Genomic DNA, 22,061 nt, shown 5'->3' with positions numbered 1-22,061 from the left:
TCATCGTCATCATCCAGATATTTTTGACTCCGGACGTCACCTTACACCTTGCCTAATGGACATGCATCAGAATAAAAGGGCCCAAAGCTTCTAAAAAGGGTATTCTAGACGAATTTTCACTCGATGGGTAATTAGTGTCACAAATGCATATATAGGGGTAAAATGTGGAATTCACTCTAAAAAGAGTGTAAGATCATGTTTCATTTTTCTTCCCATCACTCTTTCCTCCAATCTTCGCCGTATGAAATCAATCAACTTGATCTATTTACCTTCTGAACAAATTTCACTTTAATTTACTTACTAAACTTCTCAACAAAATATAAGATAAATCACGAACATGATTTGATAATATTTATCTATACAATCACATTAACATTATGGTAAGATAAATTACAAGCTAACATAATGCATGGGTGATAGTACATCTGTTGGCTGGGCAGAGGGGGTAGCTGCCAGCCCATCCGAGTTCGAGTCTCAAATCAAACGCGTTGAAATCTTTATAAGAACAAATATTTAAATATTTAGAAAGCGGAGCGAGTACAAATCTAATACAATTTTATCGGGAGCGAGCGAGTATTATATACCCTGGCCTCTGGCCTTGTTGGACGCGTCGTATCCTTGTAGTTCGTGATTGCGACGTGTTGAGTTGTTGACCCTGTCGGCCATGGCGGATCACAGAGAATCCCCTGATACTCGTAGCAGCATCCCGGATGACCTGATCCCCGAGATCATCTCCCGCCTGCCTGCCCGAGCGGTCCTTCGTTCCCGCGCCATCTGCAAGCTGTGGCGCAGCATCATCTACGACGACCGGTTTCCCCACGCCCACCGCCGACATCAGCCGCACATGCCCCTGCTGCGCCTCTACCGCGACGACAGCCTAGCATCCCCGGAACTGAACCCGCCGTACTTGCGCGTCCGCATCGAAGGCATCGACCTCCGCGCTCGCGCGTCCCAGCCGGTGCTCCGTTTCGCCGTCGCTCAAGAGCACAAGCACGCCGTCGAGTCCGAGGAGAAGCGGCCGCGACGGGACCGCAATTTCCGGCACATCGATCCGGCGACGCTGTGGCACCCCAGCGCGTTCGACGTCCAAGGTGTCGAGTAAATAGGCAATTTCTATTAAATTAATCCATGAGTAAATCCCTAGCATGGCATTGACTAAGCTGATGACGTACTGACTCTGATCTAAACATGCACATACTAAGCAAACAGTAGAAAATCTACACATACTGCTAGTACTGCTAATATGAAAATAATCAGGAGCGGGATAAACGAGTTATACCCTCCAGTAGACCACGCAGAGGCCGCGGCTTTGGTGACAGCAGCGGCGTCCTTGGCGGCCTTCTTGTCGGCTTCAGCTTTCTCGGCGGCGGCACGGTCGGCGTCGGTGGACATGGTGATGATGAAGACGACGCGGACGTAGAGGAAGTAGACGATCGGAAGCGAGCAGTCGCGTAATCGCTGCCCAAAAATCTATTCGTCCCTCACTCCGTACAGGAACCAGAAGGGCGTGGTTTCGGAGACCTGCTCTCCCGTCGACCGTGTACGCGGCGGACGGGATGGAGTCACCGGCGGCAGCAGCAGCAAAGGAACGACGGTGGGTGTGCGCGTGAGCAGATGTGATCTGTTCGTGGCAGCTAGGGTTAGGAGACACCGCATACTTATAGGCGCAGCCGTGTGGAGAGACGTGGGCTCGACCCACGTCCGAGTCCGTGACAGCCCATGATCCGACGTCTCAGATCGTGGCCCAGCTGTCAGAAAACTCTCCGTTAGTGACTGGCAAAAATAAGCGCGTAGGTGTGAGTTCGGCTCGGCTCAATCCCGCAACCCGCGACGCGTCGTGACGAGGCGTGGCGTGGCGAGGCGGGCGGCGGAGGAGGAGTGCGCGAGGGCCTCTTCTCTTCTCAAGCTCCAATAGCATGTAGAAGAGAAACCCCTATAAACCACTCCAACTCTCCTTCCACTTCCGGGGTGGGACTAAACTTCCCACCACACCTAGTGCCATATAACCCACGTGGCCCTTAGAGATTTTTCAGAAATTGCAATATGGGCCTAGAGTCCATCTCAAATTTCAGCAATCCCTCACCAGATCTCGAGGGCCCATTGTGTCCTCTGTTTCAATTGCTGTTTCGATATACCAGTGTTTCAGTGAAGACCTGTTAAGGTTGAACTTCACCTAGAACAAGTGGCTACACTCCTTCACAACTGAACAATGAACTATGCCTTGAATTGTTAGTTTGGCGTAAAGAAGTTTCACTACATGTCTTACTAGTACTAGGCTGCCGAAGGTTGATCCCTCGGGTGGAGCATATAAGTCATAGACTGTGACCAGCAGTCGGGCTCATATAGGTGTGTTCCTCCAAAGATCGCTCTGTAGGATAGCATCTTGCTTTTATAAGCTTTGGAACACATTGAGACCGTAGTCACCCTACCATACAGTATCGAGAGTATTGCATTTCCAACGGAGTGGGTTAGTATAGTTACTCTCCTCAGTTCATCACTGGCTTGTTTTCCCATGTCCTAATTCACGGGATCTCCGATCACATAGGTTGGGTTACCACCATGGCAACTCATGTGGGTCTCATACCCATCTCCCTCGATGCATTATCTATCACAACACGTGATAGCCCTTTTGTAAAGGGATCTGCCAGATTCTTAGCCGTATGGACATAGTCCAACGCTATCACTCCGGAGTTTCTTAATTTTCTGACAGCTTTTAATCTCATTCTTATGTGTTTGGAAGACTTCATGTTGTCCTTTGAACTCTTCACCTTGGTGATGACAGTCTGATTGTCACAGTTCATAAGGATAGCCGGAACTGGTTTATCAACCAATGGCAAGTCCATCAAAAGATCTCGAAGCCATCTCGCTTCAACACCATATGTGTCTAATGCCGTTAATTCTGCTTCCATTGTCGATCTCGTTAAGATCGTTTGCTTGCAAGACTTCCAGGAAACAGCGCCACCTCCAAGAGTAAACATATACCCAGTTGTGGCCTTCATCTCATCAGCATCAGAGATCCAATTCGCATCACTATACCCTTCAAGTACCGACGGGTATCCGGTATAGTGAAGTCCATAGTCCATAGTACCTTTCAGATAGCGCATAACTCTCTCAACAGCATGCCAATGTACATCACCCGGTTTGGAAACAAACCGGCTCAGTTTGCTTACAGCAAACGCGATGTCAGGCCTCGTTGCGCTCGCTAGGTACATCAGTGAACCAATGATTTGAGAGTATCTCAATTGATCTTTAGCCATGCCTTTGGACTTTCGAATCAATACACTAGGATCATATGGTGTTTGAGATGGTGTGCGGTCCGAATATCCAAAACGACTCAACACCTTCTCAACATAATGGGATTGCAGAAGTGTGATCCCACCCTCATTATCTCTCAGTAGCTTGATGTTCAAGATAACATCAGCCACACCAAGGTCTTTCATCTCAAAGTTCTGAGATAGAAACGATTTGACCTCCTCAATGACTTTGAGGTTTGTTCCGAATATCAGTATGTCATCAACATACAAGCACAGTATAACTCCTTCGCCCCCACCATGGCGATAGTATACACATTTGTCAGCCTCATTAACAACGAAACCAACAGATGTCAGAGTTGTATTAAACTTATCATGCCATTGCTTAGGTGCTTGTTTCAGGCCATATAAAGATTTTATCAACCTACACACCTTTCTTTCCTGACCATCTATCACAAAGCCATCAGGCTGTTGCATGTACATTTCCTCCTTTAGCTCTCCATTTAGAAAAGCCGTCTTAACATCCATATGATGGACGAGAAGACCATGTGAGGCTGCCAACGAGAGTAATACTCGAATGGTGGTCAGTCTAGCCACAGGTGAATAAGTATCAAAGAAATCTTCCTCTTCTTGCTAGTCATAGCCCTTGGCCACAAGCCTAGCCTTGTACTTTTCAATCGTACCATCGGGCCTAAGCTTCTTTTTGAACACCCACTTACATCCCAGTGGTTTGCAACCATAGGGACGGTCAGTGATCTCCCATGTCCCGTTAGCCATGATGGAATCCATCTCGCTACGGACCGCATCCTTCCAGTAGTCAGCTTCTGGAGAGGCATACGCTTCTGAAATAGAAGTGGGAGTATCATCCACGAGGTACACGAAGAAATCATCACCAAAGGTCTTTGCAGTCCTTTGTCTCTTGCCCCTACCAAGGGTTTCCTCGTCATCCTCCTCAGGATTTTCATCATGTGTTTGTTCATAATATTCCATAGGGATGGCAGGTTCAGGAGTCTCCTCAGATTCCTGTCTAGAAGTGCTTTGCATATCTCTCATAGGAAAAATATCCTCAAAGAATGTAGCATCCTTAGACTCCATAATTGTACCGATCTTCTGGTCAGGTACCTCAGATTTCACTACTAGAAATCTATAGCCAACGCTGTTCTTAGCGTAGCCCAAATTAATGCAGTCCACAGTCTTATGTCCAAGCTTACGCTTTTTGGGGATCAGCACGTTGACTTTCGCCAAACAGCCCCAAGTGCGCAAGTACGAGAGTGTCGTCTTTCTCTTTGCCCATTTCTCATAGGGAGTGATCTCACTATCCTTTGTTGGAACTTTATTCAGGACATGCCATGCCGTCAATATAGCCTCCCCCCATCATGCCTTGGATAAACCCGATGTATCTAACATGGCGTTAACCAAATCAGTTAGAGTACGGTTTTTCCGCTCGGCAACCCCGTTTGACTGGGGTGAATAGGGAGGCGTCCTCTCATGAATAATGCCGTGTTCCGCACAGAAGGAATCAAACTCACTCGAGAAGTACTCTCCACCACGATCTGACCTGACTCGTTTATTTTTCTTTTCAAATTGATTTTCAACTTCTGCCTTATAGATTTTAAAGTAGTGTAGAGCCTCATCTTTAGTATTTAACAGATACACATAGCAATATCTAGTGGAATCATCTATCAATGTCATGAAGTATCTCTTTCCACCTTTAGTCAACACACCATTCATCTCGCAAAGATCAGAATGTATGAGTTCTAATGGTGCCAGGTGTCTCTCCTCCGCGGCCTTATGAGGCTTGCGAGGTTGCTTAGCTTTGTAACGCCCCCGATTTGACCGTACAGTAATCATACACGCAAACGTGTACGATCAAGATCAGGGACTCACGGGAGGATATCACAACACAACTCTACAAATAAAATAAGTCATACAAGCATCATATTACAAGCCAGGGGCCTCGAGGGCTCGAATACAAGAGCTCGATCATAGACGAGTCAGCGGAAGCAACAATATCTGAGTACAGACATAAGTTAAACAAGTTTGCCTTAAGAAGGCTAGCACAAACTGGGATACAGATCGAAAGAGGCGCAGGCCTCCTGCCTGGGATCCTCCTAACTACTCCTGGTCGTCGTCAGCGGGCACCACGTAGTAGTAGGCACCTCCGGTGTAGTAGGAGTCGTCGTCGACGGTGGCGTCTGGCTCCTGGGCTCCAACATCTGGTTGCGACAACCAGGAAGAAAGGAAAGGGGGAAAAAGGGGGAGAAAGCAACCGTGAGTACTCATCCAAAGTACTCGCAAGCAAGGAGCTACACTACATATGTATGCATTGGTATCAACTGGAATAAGGCTATTATTTGTGGGCTGGACTGCAGAAAGCCGGAATAAGAGGGGGATAGCTAGTCCTTTCGAAGACTACGCTTCTGGCAGCCTCCGTCTTGCAGCATGTAGAAGAGAGTAGACTGAAGTCCTCCAAGCAGCATCGTATAGCATAAACCTAACCGATGATCCTCCCCTCGTCGCCCTGTGAGAGAGCGACCACCGGTTGTATCTGGCACTTGGAAGGGTGTGTTTTATTAAGTATCCGGTTCTAGTTGTCATAAGGTCAAGGTACAACTCCAAGTCGTCCTGTTACCGAAGATCACGGCTATTCGAATAGATTAACTTCCCTGCAGGGGTGCACCACATACCCCAACACGCTCGATCCCATTTGGCCGGACACACTTTCCTGGGTCATGCCCGGCCTCGGAAGATCAACACGTCGCAGCCCCACCTAGGCACAACAGAGAGGTCAGCACGCCGGTCTAAACCTAAGCGCACAGGGGTCTGGGCCCATCGCCCTTAGCACACCTGCACGTTGCGTACGCGGCCGGAAGCAGAACTAGCCCCCTTAATACAAGAGCAGGCTTACGTTCCAATCCGGCGCGTGCCACTCAGTCGCTGACGTCACGAAGGCTTCGGCTGATACCACGACGCCGGGATACCCATAACTACTCCCGCGTAGATGGTTAGTGCGTATAGACCAAATGGCCAGACTCAGATCAAATACCCAGAACTCGTTAAGCGTGTTAAGTATCCGCGAACGCCGACCAGGGCCAGGCCCACCTCTCTCCTAGGTGGTCTGAACCTGCCCTGTCGCTCCGCCTCAAAGATCCACTCGCGGGTGCTCCTCAAGCCGACCCGTCTTTAGTCACCACATGTATCATGTATAAACTATATAGCATATACCCGTGACCAACTCCCGAGTGATCACGGCCCGATAGTATAGCATGGCAGACGGACAGGAATGTAGGGCCACTGATGATAAACTAGCATCCTATACTAAGCATTAGGATTGCAGGTAAAGGTAACAACAGTAGTAGCAAGGACAGGCTATGCATCAGTATAGGATTAACGGGAAGCAGTAACATGCTACACTACTCTAATGCAAGCAGTATAGAGAAGAGTAGGCGATATCTGGTGATCAAAGGGGGGGCTTGCCTGGTTGCTCTGGCAAGAGAGAGGGGTCGTCAACACCGTAGTCGTACGGGTAGCAGCGGCGTCGGTCTCGGTGTCTAGAGAGAGAAGAGGGGGAAGAAACAATAAATATAATGCAAGCATATGCATAGTGATGCATGACATGACAAGTTACGGCGTTAGAGGTGCCCTAACGCGGTAGTAGGTGATACCGGTGAAGGGGGATAACATCCGGGAAAGTATCCCCGGTGTTTCGCGTTTTCGGACCGGTGAACCGGAGGGGGAAAGTTGCGAGTTTGATAGGTTAGGGATGCGTGGCGGACGAACGGGCTGCGTATCCGAATTCGTCTCGTCGTTCTGAGCAACTTTCATGTACAAAGTTTTTCCATCCGAGCTACGGTTTATTTTATATTAATTTTAAAAGATTTAATCATTTTTAGGAATTTATTTAATTAATTCAACATTATCCAGAATATATGCTGACGTCATCATGACGTCAGCAGTCAACAGAGGTGTTGACTGGTCAAACTGACGTGTGGGTCCAGTGGGACCCACCTGTCATGCACTGTTTTAATTAACTAACTATAATTAGGTTAATTAGTGATTAGGTTAATCTAATTATAATAATTAACTTAATTAATTCTTAATTAAATAATTATTATTATTATTATTATTATTTATTTTTAATCTTCTTTTTTTTCGTTCTGGGGGCGTGGGCCCCGTTTGGCAGTGGCCCGAATGGCCTAACGGGCGCTGGGCGCCGGGCGGTACGGGCGACGAGCGCCAGCCCGATAGGGCGCCGCGGGGCAACGGGCGAAGGGGCGGGCGCGTGGCCTGGCGTCGGTGGCCGTGGCCACAGCCGGAGCGCGGGGAGATTGTGGCACAGGGGCAACCACGACTCGCGGGGCGCGCGTGGCGCGGCGCGCCGTCGGGCGCCGGCCGTAGCAGCAACGGCAAGGCGGAGGGAGGGTTGCGCGGGCGAGCGGAGCCAGGGCAGCACGGCAGGCGCGGGGCGGAGGCCGGCGCGGGCGCAGCCTGGTCGTGCACGGAGCAGGGCACCGGACGCAGCAACGGGAGGACGCGAACGGCGACTACGGCGAAAGGATTGAGAGGGGGATCGTCGGTGGGGTCCCTCACCCGCGTTGCAGGGGAGGCCCGATGCAGGGCGAACGCGACGGCGGGGAGCGGTGGAGTCGAGGAGGCGTTCCGGCGGGGTCCGACAACGGCGCGTGGCGAGGCAGCGCCGGCGTCGAGCACGTCGGGTGGCGGGGAGGAGATGAGGAGGCGGGCGGCGAAGCGGCGTTCCAGGCGGCGTAGGGCGACGGGGATCGACGGCGGCGTCGGGCGCGCCGCCCAGATCCAGAACGGGGAAGGAGGAGGAGAGGCGTGTGAGGGGGTGTCGGGCACGAGCGCTTCGCCTCTGGGCGTGCGGCGGCGCGAGGGATGGCGAGGGGAGTGAGGGGGTCGAGTGGGAGGAGTGGGGAACAGCTAGGGTTAGGTCTCAGGGGGGTGGGGATAAGGTGCGGCCGGCTGGGCCGGCCCGTTCGGACGGCGAAGGCCAGCTGGGCCACTTGGCCCAGCGGGGGGTCTGTTTTTTTTTTGTTTGACCTTTTCTTTTTTTCTATTTTTCTTTTCTGTTTTCTTTTAGCTCCTAATTATTTTAGTTTCTTTAAAATGCCAGGTTAGCACCTAACTTAGTATCATCAAAATAGGCCACTGCCAAACCTAGTTTGGACCCAAAATACATTAGTATAATGTATTTTTATTTTTCAAAAGCAATTAAATTATTAGTTTAGCCACTGTTTTTAATTAGTTTAGGGCACTTAGACACTTTGTAAAAGGTTTGTTCCACCACAAAATCTAGTTAGGGATCATTTGCCACATGATGAACATTTTAGTTTTGATGTTTGAAAACTTTTATTGTTTGCTTGATTTTGACTTTGAATTTGAATCGGTTTTGGCCTAACGGTAGATTATCAATAGTAACCGGGGTGACGTGGCATGATTATCGTTGGATTACTGTAGCTTGATTACCCGGGCGTTACAAAACTCCTCCACTACAAGAAATCTCGTCCCGAGATTTAGGAGGTAGAAGGAAACAACGCGGGGTATTCATCACGCAGGCGATCCTCGCGTTCCCAAGTGGCTTCGTCTTCAGAGTGATTCGACCACTGGACTTTGAGGAATTTGATCGCCTTCTGACGTGTGCGGCGTTCAGCTTGGTCGAGAATGCGGACCGGATGCTCTTTATAGAGAGGTCCTGTTGCAATTCAAGCACTTCATGATCCACTGCTCGGATTGGGTCCTTGAAGCAGCGTCGAGTTGTGACACATGGAACACATCGTGAACCTGAGAAAGGTTCGGCGGAAGCTCCAGTTGATATGCCACTTTACCACGCCTTTCGAGAATAGTGAAAGGACCAATATAGCGGGGAGCTAGCTTTCCCTTGATCCCGAAGCGGTGAGCACCCTTCATTGGTGTAACTCGAAGATAAGCCTTTTCGCCAGGTTGATAGACCATGTCTTGGTGATGACGGTCATACTGACTTTTCTGACGTGACTGAGCAGTCTTGAGATTCTCGCGAATAATGCGAACTTGTTCTTCGGCCTGTTGGATAATATCCGGACCGAAGAGTGGACGTTCCCCAGTTTCTGACCAGTTCAGAGGGGTTCGACACTTTCGTCCATATAGCACTTCGAAGGGGGACATCTTCAGACTAGCTTGATAGCTATTATTATAAGAGAACTCGGCATATGGAAGAGATTCCTCCCATTTCTTGCCGAATGAGATTACACAAGCTCGAAGCATGTCTTCGAGAACTTGGTTGACACGTTCAACCTGTCCTTGCGACTGAGGATGGAACGCAGTACTGAACGACAGATGAGTCCCCATAGCTTCTTGGAAACTCGCCCAAAACCTTGAAGTGAATAAGCTGCCACGGTCTGAACTGATAACCAGTGGGATACCGTGAAGTGAAACAATTCTAGCCATGTAGAGAGTAGCAAGCTGACTAGCAGTGATTGTCTCTTTGACCGCCAGAAAATGGGCAACTTTGGAAAGCCGGTCAATGACGACAAGAATAGCATCATTACCTTTCTGCGATTTGGGAAATCCAGTGACGAAGTCCATTTCAACATGGTCCCATTTCCATTCAGGAATAGAGATAGGTTGCAGAGTTCCAGCAGGCCTTTGATGCTCTGCTTTGATTCGGCGACAAACGTCACACTCAGCAACATAACGAGCAATGTCCTGCTTCATATTAGACCACCAGAATCTTTGACGAATATCCTGGTACATCTTTGTACTACCAGGATGGATGGACAGAGGCGTATCATGGGCTTCTTGCATAACCCTTTTAGTCTTATCCAGGTTTTTCTTCGAACATGGTACCACTAGGCGGCCTTTGAAATACAAGGCGCCATCGTCGGCGATCGTGAAGAATGAGGGCTTTCCTCTTTTGAGGTCGCGCTTAATCTTGAGGACTTCATCGTCACATTTCTGTATCCATTTGATGGTGTCCACAAGATCTGGTTTCGCAACCAGGGTATTGAGAGAACCCTTGGAAACAACATGGAGGTTCCGTTTGGGAAAACCTTCGGGAGGGGGAGCGAGTGATCCCGGGGGAACAATATGGAGGTTCAGCCTTCTAAATTCTTCGGTAAGCGAGGGCTGAACTTTGTGGACCTGGAGGTGGTTGCAGTAAGACTTGCGGCTCAGGGCATCAGCCATTACATTAGCCTTGCCGGGGGTATATGATATATCCACGTCAAAGTCTGCAACAGTCTCCATCCATCTTTGCTGACGGAGGTTCAGGTCTGGCTGAGTAAACAGATACTTCAGACTTTGATGGTCGGTGAAGATCTCGCAACGATTACCGAGAAGGTAATGTCGCCACTGCTTCAGTGCATGAATGACAGCAGCAAGCTCGAGGTCATGAACCGGGTAGTTTTCTTCGTGAGGGCGCAGTTGACGAGAGGCATAAGCAATCACTCTGCGCTCTTGCATTAGGACACAGCCTAATCCTTGACGGGAAGCGTCGCAGTAAATGACGAAGTCCTTCTTAGTATCAGGTGGAACAAGTACGGGGGCAGAAGTCAACTTGTCTTTGAGCGCCTGGAAACTTTCCTGACACTTGTCTGTCCAGTCGAACTTGACACCCTTATGCAACAAATTAGTCAGAGGCCTGGCAATCTTGGAGAAGTTCTCGACGAATCGACGGCAATAGCTGGCGAGACCGAGAAAACTTCGGACTTGCTTCACATTCTTCGGAGGAGTCCAATCGAGAATAGCCTGAACTCGTTCAGGGTTGACGGCAATACCATCTTTGGAGATGACATGCCCAAGATAGGTTACTTCGGGAAGCCAGAATTCACACTTGGAATACTTAGCATACAGCTGATGTTCCCGAAGCCTCTCTAGCATAAGACGCAGATGTCCAGCATGTTCTTCCTCGTTCTTGGAAAATACAAGGATATCGTCCAGATAAACCACGACGAACTTGTCGAGGTAATCCATGAATATATAATTCATCAGACGAGAGAAGGTGGCTGGAGCATTCGTTAAACCGAATGACATGACGGTGTACTCGTATGATCCATACCGAGTCACGAAGGCAGTTTTTGGGATGTCCTCTTCACGAACACGGATCTGGTGGTAACCCAACCTCAAGTCGAGTTTGGAGAACACTGATGAACCAGCCAGTTGATCATAAAGATCATTGATCCGAGGAAGAGGGTATTTATTCTGAATGGTAGCTTGGTTTATAGGACGGTAGTCTTGGACCAATCGGTTTGTCCCATCCTTCTTCCTAACAAAGAGAGAAGGTGCTCCCCAAGGAGAGCAACTAGGACGAATGAAACCTTTGACAAGAGATTTGTCGATTTCCTCCTTAAGTTCAATGAGTTCATGCGGCGGCATCTTATAGGGTCGTTTGGCTATAGGGGTGGTGCCGGGTTTCAAGTCGATGATGAATTCGACAGCTCTAGCAGGGGGAATCCCTGGAAGTTCTTCTGGGAAGACATCTTGGAATTCACGAACGACGGGAATGTTTTCAATGCCCTCGAGTGGTGCAGCGTTCAACGCATTCAAGGCATAAAGACGTGCCTCGGCGTTCTGAACTAGATGAGCTTGGTAAGCTATTATTTCGTCAGAAGGGTGTAGCAGATGGACGACCTTAGTGGCGCAAACTATAGAAGCAGTATGCGCTTTCAACCAATCCATTCCCAGAATGAGGTCGATGTTAGACGACTTCAGGATAATGGGAGAGGCATAGAATTCCAGCCCTTCGATTTCCACGGGGACATCGATGCCAACCATTGAGGTTTGACATTGTCCCACGGGGGTTTTTACCAATACCGAAGCGTTCATCTCCTCACATTTAACGTCATGCTTGTATGCAAAATCTTCTGACATGAATGAATGCGATGCCCCTGAATCGAATAAAACAGATGCAGGTACTGAGTTTACGAGGAGTGTACCCATCACGGTAGCAGGCTGGTCTAGAACTTCATTGAGATCAACATGGTTGGCATGAACACGACCATAAGACTTGGCACTGTTGTTGCGAGGCTGGTTGCTTCCACGGCCAGTTGCTGGGAGGGCCAGTTGATTCTGGTTTTGATTGCAATCCCTAGCACGGTGACCTGGCTGACCACACTTGTAGCAGAGGCCATTATTGGGAGTGGGAACAGGAGCTTGTGGTGGTGGAGCTGGAAGTCTTGTCTGCCTAGTTGGATGAGCAGGCAGACGAGGTGCAGCATAGGACTGCCTTGGGGCAGGTGCATCCGGCTGGTACATGCTGTTGGGGATCCATATCTTGCGCTTCTGCGAGGACGGGCCCGAAGATGAGCCCGTGTCACGGCTGCGCTTGTGAGAGCTCTGGTATTCCTGCAGACCAGTTTCGACGTTGATGGCTTTGTTCACCAGAGTGGCGAAATCAGCAAAGTCGTGCACTAGAAGTGCGAGCTTGATGTCAGCTTGAAGGCCATCACGGAACTTCTCCTGTCTGCGTGCATCAGTTGCGATGTCTTCTTCAGCATAGCGGGACAAGTCAAGAAACTCCCGCTGGTAAGCTTCCACAGTTTTATTGCCTTGGGTGAGGTTGCGGAACTCACGCTTCTTCCGGTCCATAACTCCCTGAGGAATGAAGCGAGCACGGAAGGCAGCTTGGAAGTCTGGCCAGGTGATGATTGTTCCAGCTGGCAGAGTACGCCTGTGGCTATCCCACCATTGAGCTGCGGGTCCCTTCAGGAAGAAGGAAGCAAAGGTGACATAGCTGGCAGGGGCTACATCAGCAGACTCCATCTCATAGGTGATGTCTCGGAGCCAGTCATCAGCATCCAGAGGCTGAGTTGAGCTGCGGTACACCGTTGGGTTCAGGCGCATGAAATCCTGCAGAGTTACTGGGGCTGGCTGCTGGTTCATATTGGGGCGAGGAAACTGAGCCATAATATTCTCCATGAACTGACGATTCAGCTCAAACTGTTGCATCATCCCAGCCATGTACTCAGGTGGTGGTGGGGCGTTGCCACCACGACCACGACCACGACCACCTGGTCTAACCATCCTGCTAATATATAACAGGGGTAGTTCATTATTGAGAAATGTGCAAAGACGAGAATCATTCATGATGAAACATGCACAACGAAAGCAGCACGATAGATACTACATAGTAGTCGGCATATCTTACAAAAGAGATCATGCATGGAGTTCGTTACACAGAGTCTGGTACATAGACTAAGACATCATAGGCGGCACACAGGCTCGCGGCGAATGCAGCTAACACTAACAAGCAAGTCTACGTCAGTCCCATGCGGTACTGCAGAGGTAGGTGTAGCCCGACAGCTGGTAGTGACGCGAAGGGAAGACCTCCACGCGAGTAGCCTGGGGCCCACGGATACTCTGGTGCGGAACCCGATGCGCAGGTGGCAGGAGAGGACCCAATGCAGGAGAGTAGCCTCCCACATCTGGCCAGCCGACGCCCTGGGGCATCACAGTCCGGGCAGGGTAGATCGCAGAACGCGACAGCTCCCTAGATCCGACGAAGGGGTGCAACATCGTCAGAGCACGGTAGAGGTGCTGACGAGTGGTGTACAACTCGTGGCGAAGAGCTCGGTTAGCTTGATCCAGCCCATCAGCATGCAGAACCAGGTTCTGATGGTAGAAGGGCTCTCGGGTGACAGTGGAGTAGGCAGCAGTGTAGTATCCCTCCGCACCAACATCGGATGCGATAGCAATGTGCCTGAAGGGGGAGGTACCCAACTCCTGATACTCTCCACGGAGACGTGTCAGAGCAGCATAAGCAGCATCGTGGACCGCCATATCGATAGTCACTCCAACACCATGAGCAGTGTGCAGCACGGTAGTGGAGTCATACTCCCGAGAGTAGAGGTGGACGATGGCACGGTACTGCTCCTGGTTGAAGTCCTGATACTCCTCATAGACGGTGTACTCAGGGTGCCAGCGATAACCCAGATAGGTCATCATCTCAACCAACACAGCAGGTGATCCTGAGGCACCAATGGCCGTCGTGTGGCGCACGACCTGCCCCGTGGGTTCCATCTGAAAACAAAGATGTTTTCACAGGAGTCAAATGACAATGTGGATAATGTTCAAGTACTACTCTAAAGAATAACTAGGGCTTATCCAACTTTGGGGTGAGCGTGGTCACGGGATCCTAGTGTTAGAGTTAGTAAATTCGTTTAACCCGAGTAGAAGAGAGTTCAGAGTCCCAGAGTAAAGGTCGAGGAGTAAAAGATCCTAGTACCACCCGATGGCGACGTGGGCCCGTAAGGCACACAGCCAAGTTAGTAAAAGTTTATACAATGTCTAGACTCGACTTCGGCCAAGGAGTGTGGAAGGGGGATTCCTACAGGCAGTCGGCTCTGATACCAACTTGTAACGCCCCCGATTTGACCGTACAGTAATCATACACGCAAACGTGTACGATCAAGATCAGGGACTCACGGGAGGATATCACAACACAACTCTACAAATAAAATAAGTCATACAAGCATCATATTACAAGCCAGGGGCCTCGAGGGCTCGAATACAAGAGCTCGATCATAGACGAGTCAGCGGAAGCAACAATATCTGAGTACAGACATAAGTTGAACAAGTTTGCCTTAAGAAGGCTAGCACAAACTGGGATACAGATCGAAAGAGGCGCAGGCCTCCTGCCTGGGATCCTCCTAACTACTCCTGGTCGTCGTCAGCGGGCACCACGTAGTAGTAGGCACCTCCGGTGTAGTAGGAGTCGTCGTCGACGGTGGCGTCTGGCTCCTGGGCTCCAACATCTGGTTGCGACAACCAGGAAGAAAGGAAAGGGGGAAAAAGGGGGAGAAAGCAACCGTGAGTACTCATCCAAAGTACTCGCAAGCAAGGAGCTACACTACATATGTATGCATTGGTATCAACTGGAATAAGGCTATTATTTGTGGGCTGGACTGCAGAAAGCCGGAATAAGAGGGGGATAGCTAGTCCTTTCGAAGACTACGCTTCTGGCAGCCTCCGTCTTGCAGCATGTAGAAGAGAGTAGACTGAAGTCCTCCAAGCAGCATCGTATAGCATAAACCTAACCGATGATCCTCCCCTCGTCGCCCTGTGAGAGAGCGACCACCGGTTGTATCTGGCACTTGGAAGGGTGTGTTTTATTAAGTATCCGGTTCTAGTTGTCATAAGGTCAAGGTACAACTCCAAGTCGTCCTGTTACCGAAGATCACGGCTATTCGAATAGATTAACTTCCCTGCAGGGGTGCACCACATACCCCAACACGCTCGATCCCATTTGGCCGGACACACTTTCCTGGGTCATGCCCGGCCTCGGAAGATCAACACGTCGCAGCCCCACCTAGGCACAACAGAGAGGTCAGCACGCCGGTCTAAACCTAAGCGCACAGGGGTCTGGGCCCATCGCCCTTAGCACACCTGCACGTTGCGTACGCGGCCGGAAGCAGAACTAGCCCCCTTAATACAAGAGCAGACTTACGTTCCAATCCGGCGCGCGCCACTCAGTCGCTGACGTCACGAAGGCTTCGGCTGATACCACGACGCCGGGATACCCATAACTACTCCCGCGTAGATGGTTAGTGCGTATAGACCAAATGGCCAGACTCAGATCAAATACCCAGAACTCGTTAAGCGTGTTAAGTATCCGCGAACGCCGACCAGGGCCAGGCCCACCTCTCTCCTAGGTGGTCTGAACCTGCCCTGTCGCTCCGCCTCAAAGATCCACTCGCGGGTGCGCCTCAAGCCGACCCGTCTTTAGTCACCACATGTATCATGTATAAAGTATATAGTATATACCCGTGATCAACTCCCGAGTGATCACGGCCCGATAGTATAGCATGGCAGACGGACAAGGATGTAGGGCCACTGATGATAATCTAGCATCCTATACTAAGCATTAGGATTGCAGGTAAGGTAACAACAGTAGTAGCAAGGACAGGCTATGCATCAGTATAGGATTAACGGGAAGCAGTAACATGCTACACTACTCTAATGCAAGCAGTATAGAGAAGAGTAGGTGATATCTGGTGATCAAAGGGGGGGGGGCTTGCCTGGTTGCTCTGGCAAGAGAGAGGGGTCGTCAACACCGTAGTCGTACGGGGTAGCAGCGGCGTCGGTCTCGGTGTCTAGAGAGAGAAGAGGGGGAAGAAACGATAAATATAATGCAAGCATATGCATAGTGATGCATGACATGACAAGTTACGGCGTTAGAGGTGCCCTAACGCGGTAGTAGGTGATACCGGTGAAGGGGGATAACATCCGGGAAAGTATCCCCGGTGTTTCGCGTTTTTGGACCGGTGAACCGGAGGGGAAAAGTTGCGAGTTTGATAGGTTAGGGATGCGTGGCGGACGAACGGGCTGCGTATCCGAATTCGTCTCGTCGTTCTGAGCAACTTTCATGTACAAAGTTTTCCCATCTGAGCTACGGTTTATTTTATATTAATTTTTAAAGATTTAATCATTTTTAGAATTTATTTAATTATTTAACTCTAACATTATCCAGAATAGTATATGCTGATGTCATCATGACGTCAGCAGTCAACAGAGGTGTTGACTGGTCAAACTGACGTGTGGGTCCAGTGGGACCCACCTGTCATGCACTGTTTTAATTAACTAACTATTAATTAGGTTAATTAGCGATTAGGTTAATCTAATTATAAATAATTAACTTAATTAATTTCTTAATTAAATAATTATTATTATTATTATTATTATTTATTTTTAATCTTCTTTTTTTTCGTTCTGGGGGCGTGGGCCCCGTTTGGCAGTGGCCCGAATGGCCTAACGGGCGCTGGGCGCCGGGCGGTACGGGCGACGAGCGCCAGCCCGATAGGGCGCCGCGGGGCAACGGGCGAAGGGGCGGGCGCGTGGCCTGGCGTCGGTGGCCGTGGCCACAGCCGGAGCGCGGGGAGATTGTGGCACAGGGGCAACCACGACTCGCGGGGCGCGCGTGGCGCGGCGCGCCGTCGGGCGCCGGCCGTAGCAGCAACGGCAAGGCGGAGGGAGGGTTGCGCGGGCGAGCGGAGCCAGGGCAGCACGGCAGGCGCGGGGCGGAGGCCGGCGCGGGCGCAGCCTGGTCGTGCACGGAGCAGGGCACCGGACGCAGCAACGGGAGGACGCGAACGGCGACTACGGCGAAAGGATTGAGAGGGGGATCGTCGGTGGGGTCCCTCACCCGCGTTGCAGGGGAGGCCCGATGCAGGGCGAACGCGACGGCGGGGAGCGGTGGAGTCGAGGAGGCGTTCCGGCGGGGTCCGACAACGGCGCGTGGCGAGGCAGCGCCGGCGTCGAGCACGTCGGGTGGCGGGGAGGAGATGAGGAGGCGGGCGGCGAAGCGGCGTTCCAGGCGGCGTAGGGCGACGGGGATCGACGGCGGCGTCGGGCGCGCCGCCCAGATCCAGAACGGGGAAGGAGGAGGAGAGGCGTGTGAGGGGGTGTCGGGCACGAGCGCTTCGCCTCTGGGCGTGCGGCGGCGCGAGGGATGGCGAGGGGAGTGAGGGGGTCGAGTGGGAGGAGTGGGGAGCCAGCTAGGGTTAGGTCTCAGGGGGGTGGGGATAAGGTGCGGCCGGCTGGGCCGGCCCGTTCGGACGGCGAAGGCCAGCTGGGCCACTTGGCCCAGCGGGGGGGGTTCTGTTTTTTTTTTGTTTGACCTTTTCTTTTTTTCTATTTTTCTTTTCTGTTTTCTTTTAGCTCCTAATTATTTTAGTTTCTTTAAAATGCCAGGTTAGCACCTAACTTAGTATCATCAAAATAGGCCACTGCCAAACCTAGTTTGGACCCAAAATAAATTAGTATAATGTATTTTTATTTTTCAAAAGCAATTAAATTATTAGTTTAGCCACTGTTTTTAATTAGTTTAGGGCACTTAGACACTTTGTAAAAGGTTTGTTCCACCACAAAATCTAGTTAGGGATCATTTGCCACATGATGAACATTTTAGTTTTGATGTTTGAAAACTTTTATTGTTTGCTTGATTTTGACCTTGAATTTGAATCGGTTTTGGCCTAACGGTAGATTATCAATAGTAACCGGGGTGACGTGGCATGATTATCGTTGGATTACTGTAGCTTGATTACCCGGGCGTTACAAGCTTGCACACATGGAAGGCACTTAGAACCTTTGGCTAAAGTGAAATTCGGGATTAAATCCAACTTGGCTAGCCGCGTCATAACACCAAAACTAATGTGACAAAGACGTGAATGCCAAACTTCAGATTCATTAACATTCGAATGAATATGGTTCACGACTTTATTACAAAAAACTGCGAGGGAAAGGCGGAACATCCCTCCGCTCTCATAACCTTTTCCAACAAAGAGTCCATATTTTGTAACAACTAATTTATTAGACTCGAAAACCAACTTAAACCCTTCTCTACATAGAAGGGAGCCACTAACGAGGTTCTTCTTGATGGCGGGGACATGATGCACGTTCTTCAGCTGCACGATCCTTCCCGAAGTAAACTTCAGATCGACCGTGCCAACACCATGAACAGAAGCACTCGCGCCATTCCCCATCAATACGGACCCGTGACCTGTGACCTGGTAAGAAGTGAACAATGAAATGTCAGCACACACATGAACACCTGCACCTGTGTCCACCCACCAATCGCTGGGTTGAAACAGTGAAAAAACATTAAATAAATTACCGTACCCAGATGCACCATTCTCATTGTTGCCCACAATCATGTTGACAGACTTGGAGTCCTGTCCTGACTTCTTGTACTTGTTTGGGCACTTGTTGGCCCAATGTTCAACCGAACCACAAGTAAAGCAGCCCTCGTCCTTCTTGTTCTTCTTGAAGGTCTTCTTATCCTTTTTCTTAAAGTCGGTATTGTGTTGGACACCATTCTTTCCCTTGGGCTTGTGGGAGTTGAAGTTCTTCTGGTTCACCATGTTGGCAACAGAAGTCCCTTCGGCCCCTTTTCCGTGCGAGTCTTTTGCCCTCGAATTCTGCTCAACACTCAGATGGCCAATGACATCCTCCATAGAGAATTCACGCCTCTGATGTTTCAGAGTGGTGGCAAAGTTCCTCCAGAAATTAGGGAGCTTAGCGATTATGCAGTCCGTGACAAACTTGCCCGGTAACTCGCACTTGAGAAGCTCAAGTTCCTTAACAATGCATATTATCTCATGAGCCTACTCCAATACAGGACGGTTTTCAACCATCTTGTAATCGTGGAACTGCTCTATAATATACATCTCGCTCCCTGCATCGGCGGCCCCGAATTTAGATTCGAGCGCCTCCCACAAGTCCTTGGCGACAGGCACATGTAAATATGCGTCGATCAGTTTATCTCCGATCACGCTAAGAACTGCTCCGAGAAACACAACGGTAGCCTCCTTGAACGCCTTCTCCTGTTCAGGAGCAATCGTTCCCGTGGAGACACCGGTGACCCAGAACACATTCATAGCCGTGAGCCATAACGTGGTCTTAGTCTGCCAACGCTTGAAGTATGTATCGGTAAATTTATCCGGTTTCAGTGCAGCGGCAAAGCCACTTGCCGAGAAATTCCTACACATAATAGGTTTTTGGATTGTTGAGTAAATAGGCAATTTCTCGAGTAAATTAATCCATGAGTAAATCACTAGCATGGCATTGACTAAGTTGATGACGTACTGACTCTAATCTAAACATGCACGTACTAAGCAAACAGTAGACAAATCTACACATACTGCTAGTACTGCTAATATGAAAATAATCAGGAGCGGGATAAACGAGTTATACCCTCCAGTAGGCCACGCAGAGGCCGCGGCTTTGGTGGCAGCAGCGGCGTCCTCGGCGGCCTTCTTGTCGGCTTCAGCTTTCTCGGCGGCGGCACGGTCGGCGTCGGTGGACATGGTGATGATGAAGGCGACGCGGACGTAGAGGAAGTAGACGATCGGAAGCGAGCAGTCGCGTAAACGCTGCCTAAAAACCTATTCGCCCCTCACCCCGTACAGGAACCAGAAGGGCGTGGTTTCGGAGACCTGCTCTCCCGTCGACCGTGTACGCGGCGGACGGGATGGAGTCACCGGCGGCAGCAGCAGCAAAGGAACGACGGTGGGCGTGCGCGTGAGCAGATGTGATCTGTTCGTGGCGGCTAGGGATAGGAGACACCGCATACTTATAGGCGCAGCCGCGTGGAGAGACGTGGGCTCGACCCACGTCCGAGTCCGCGTAGGTGTGAGCTCGGCTCGGCTCAATCCCGCAACCCGCGGCGCGTCGTGGCGAGGCGAGGCGGGCGGCGGAGGAGGAGTGCGCGAGGACCTCTTCTCTTCTCAAGCTCCAATAGCATGTAGAAGAGAAACCCTTATAAACCACTTCAACTCTCCTTCCATTTCCGGAATGGGACTAAACTTCCCACCACACCTAGTGCCATATAACCCACATGGCCCTTAGAGATTTTTCAGAAATTGCAATATGGGAGCCCATCTCAGATTTCAGCACAAGGCTCTGCGACGGCGTCCTCCTCATCTCCCACGGATGGAGCATATATGCATACATTCCTGCCACGCGCTTCTGGGCCGACCTCCCCGAAAACGGCAGCATCGTCGCTTCTACGTGCATCGCCCTTCCGGCAACTTCCATATCCTGTTGTCCCACCGGCTCTGTCGTGCCGAGCCATGGGTCTTCACCATGGGCCACAAGGTGGTCCAGAGGCGCATTGCCTCCCCCGACTTTCTGTCCGATCAGAATACGATCCGCCCCGCCTGCGAGTCGCCGCCGGCCCTCGTCTCCGGCAACCTGCACTGGCTGCCGCAGAGCTTCCAGAGCGACAGACAACTGCTGGTGTTCGACACCGTCTCGGAGACGTTCCGGTGGATGAGCCCACCCGACGTAGATGCGGACGGACGGGCGCTGCTGGAGCTCGAGGGCATGCTTACCATGACCGTCATGCGCGGGGAGAGGACGGTGCAGCTCTGGGTCATGCCGAACTACGAGCAACCTGCCTGGTTCTGCAAGCTCCAGTTCTCACTCTCGGTGGATCACATCGACCGCTTCTCCGGCGTGGCAGTCGTGTCGCTGGAGGGAGACGTGCTGGTCCATGGCGAGCGCTGCGTGTTGCAGTGCGATTCCAAGGGGAGAGTGCAGAAACATCACAAGCTTGATTGCCACCGGACCGTCGCCATGCCACACTTGTTTAAAGAAAACCTTGTTCGACATGGCTGCCTTGATTGTCCACAGCCCAAGGCAGGGTGGCGTGGTCGTGAGAGACCACCTTTTTTCCGCGATACGCGGGATGGATGCTACTACCGTACATGAAAGTGGATGGTGAAGTAATCCCTCAAAAAATGTAAATGATGGAGTAATCCCCACAATAAACTGTTAGGTTTAGATGTGTCCAATTATATTTTAGGTTTAGATGTGCTTTAGCAAAACTGTTAGGTTTATGTCCTCATATATTTCTCCATATGGATCTGATGAATTTGTGGTAGATATTTCTGTCGCTGTTGTTGGTGTGGTTCATTGTGACTTTGGAGTCCTTCTTTAGCGTTTTGATGAGGATCTTGTAGTTTGACAACATCTATCTCTGGAGGATCATCCCCAACCTAAGTATATTCAAGGATTATGACTTTTCATCCTTTTGGATGGGCGACTCAAGAGGATTTCTAAAATATATGAAGGTAGTGAAGTATGTGCAGGTGTATGAGTGGCATTTTCGCTGTTTCGATTTGGCTGCAGTTCACTTTACTAGGGCCAGTTCTTTTGGCGGACTAAAAAAAAGCTATCTAATCTCTAGCTTTTCACATAAACCGTTTTTCTTATTCACTGAGGCTTCTAAACTAGTGATGGTGTAACTAATTTAAAAGTCTCAAGAAATTTATGTTTAAGCTGGGAAGAGACAGCTTATTTTTTAAGCCACCCAAAAGG

The 22,061-nt window shown here is 50.3% G+C and overlaps 1 pseudogene; it reads left to right on the top strand.

The window, feature by feature from the left end:
- Positions 1–417: 417 nt before the first annotated feature.
- Positions 418–21,452, top strand: LOC125516801 (annotated as a pseudogene).
- The last annotated feature ends 609 nt before the right edge of the window (positions 21,453–22,061 follow it).

The sequence above is a fragment of the Triticum urartu genome, chromosome 6 (assembly GCF_003073215.2).
Source record: "Triticum urartu cultivar G1812 chromosome 6, Tu2.1, whole genome shotgun sequence".
Taxonomy (NCBI): domain Eukaryota; kingdom Viridiplantae; phylum Streptophyta; class Magnoliopsida; order Poales; family Poaceae; genus Triticum; species Triticum urartu.
The sequence above is the reverse complement of the archived record's forward strand: the minus strand, read 5'-3'. Positions and strand labels throughout refer to the sequence as shown.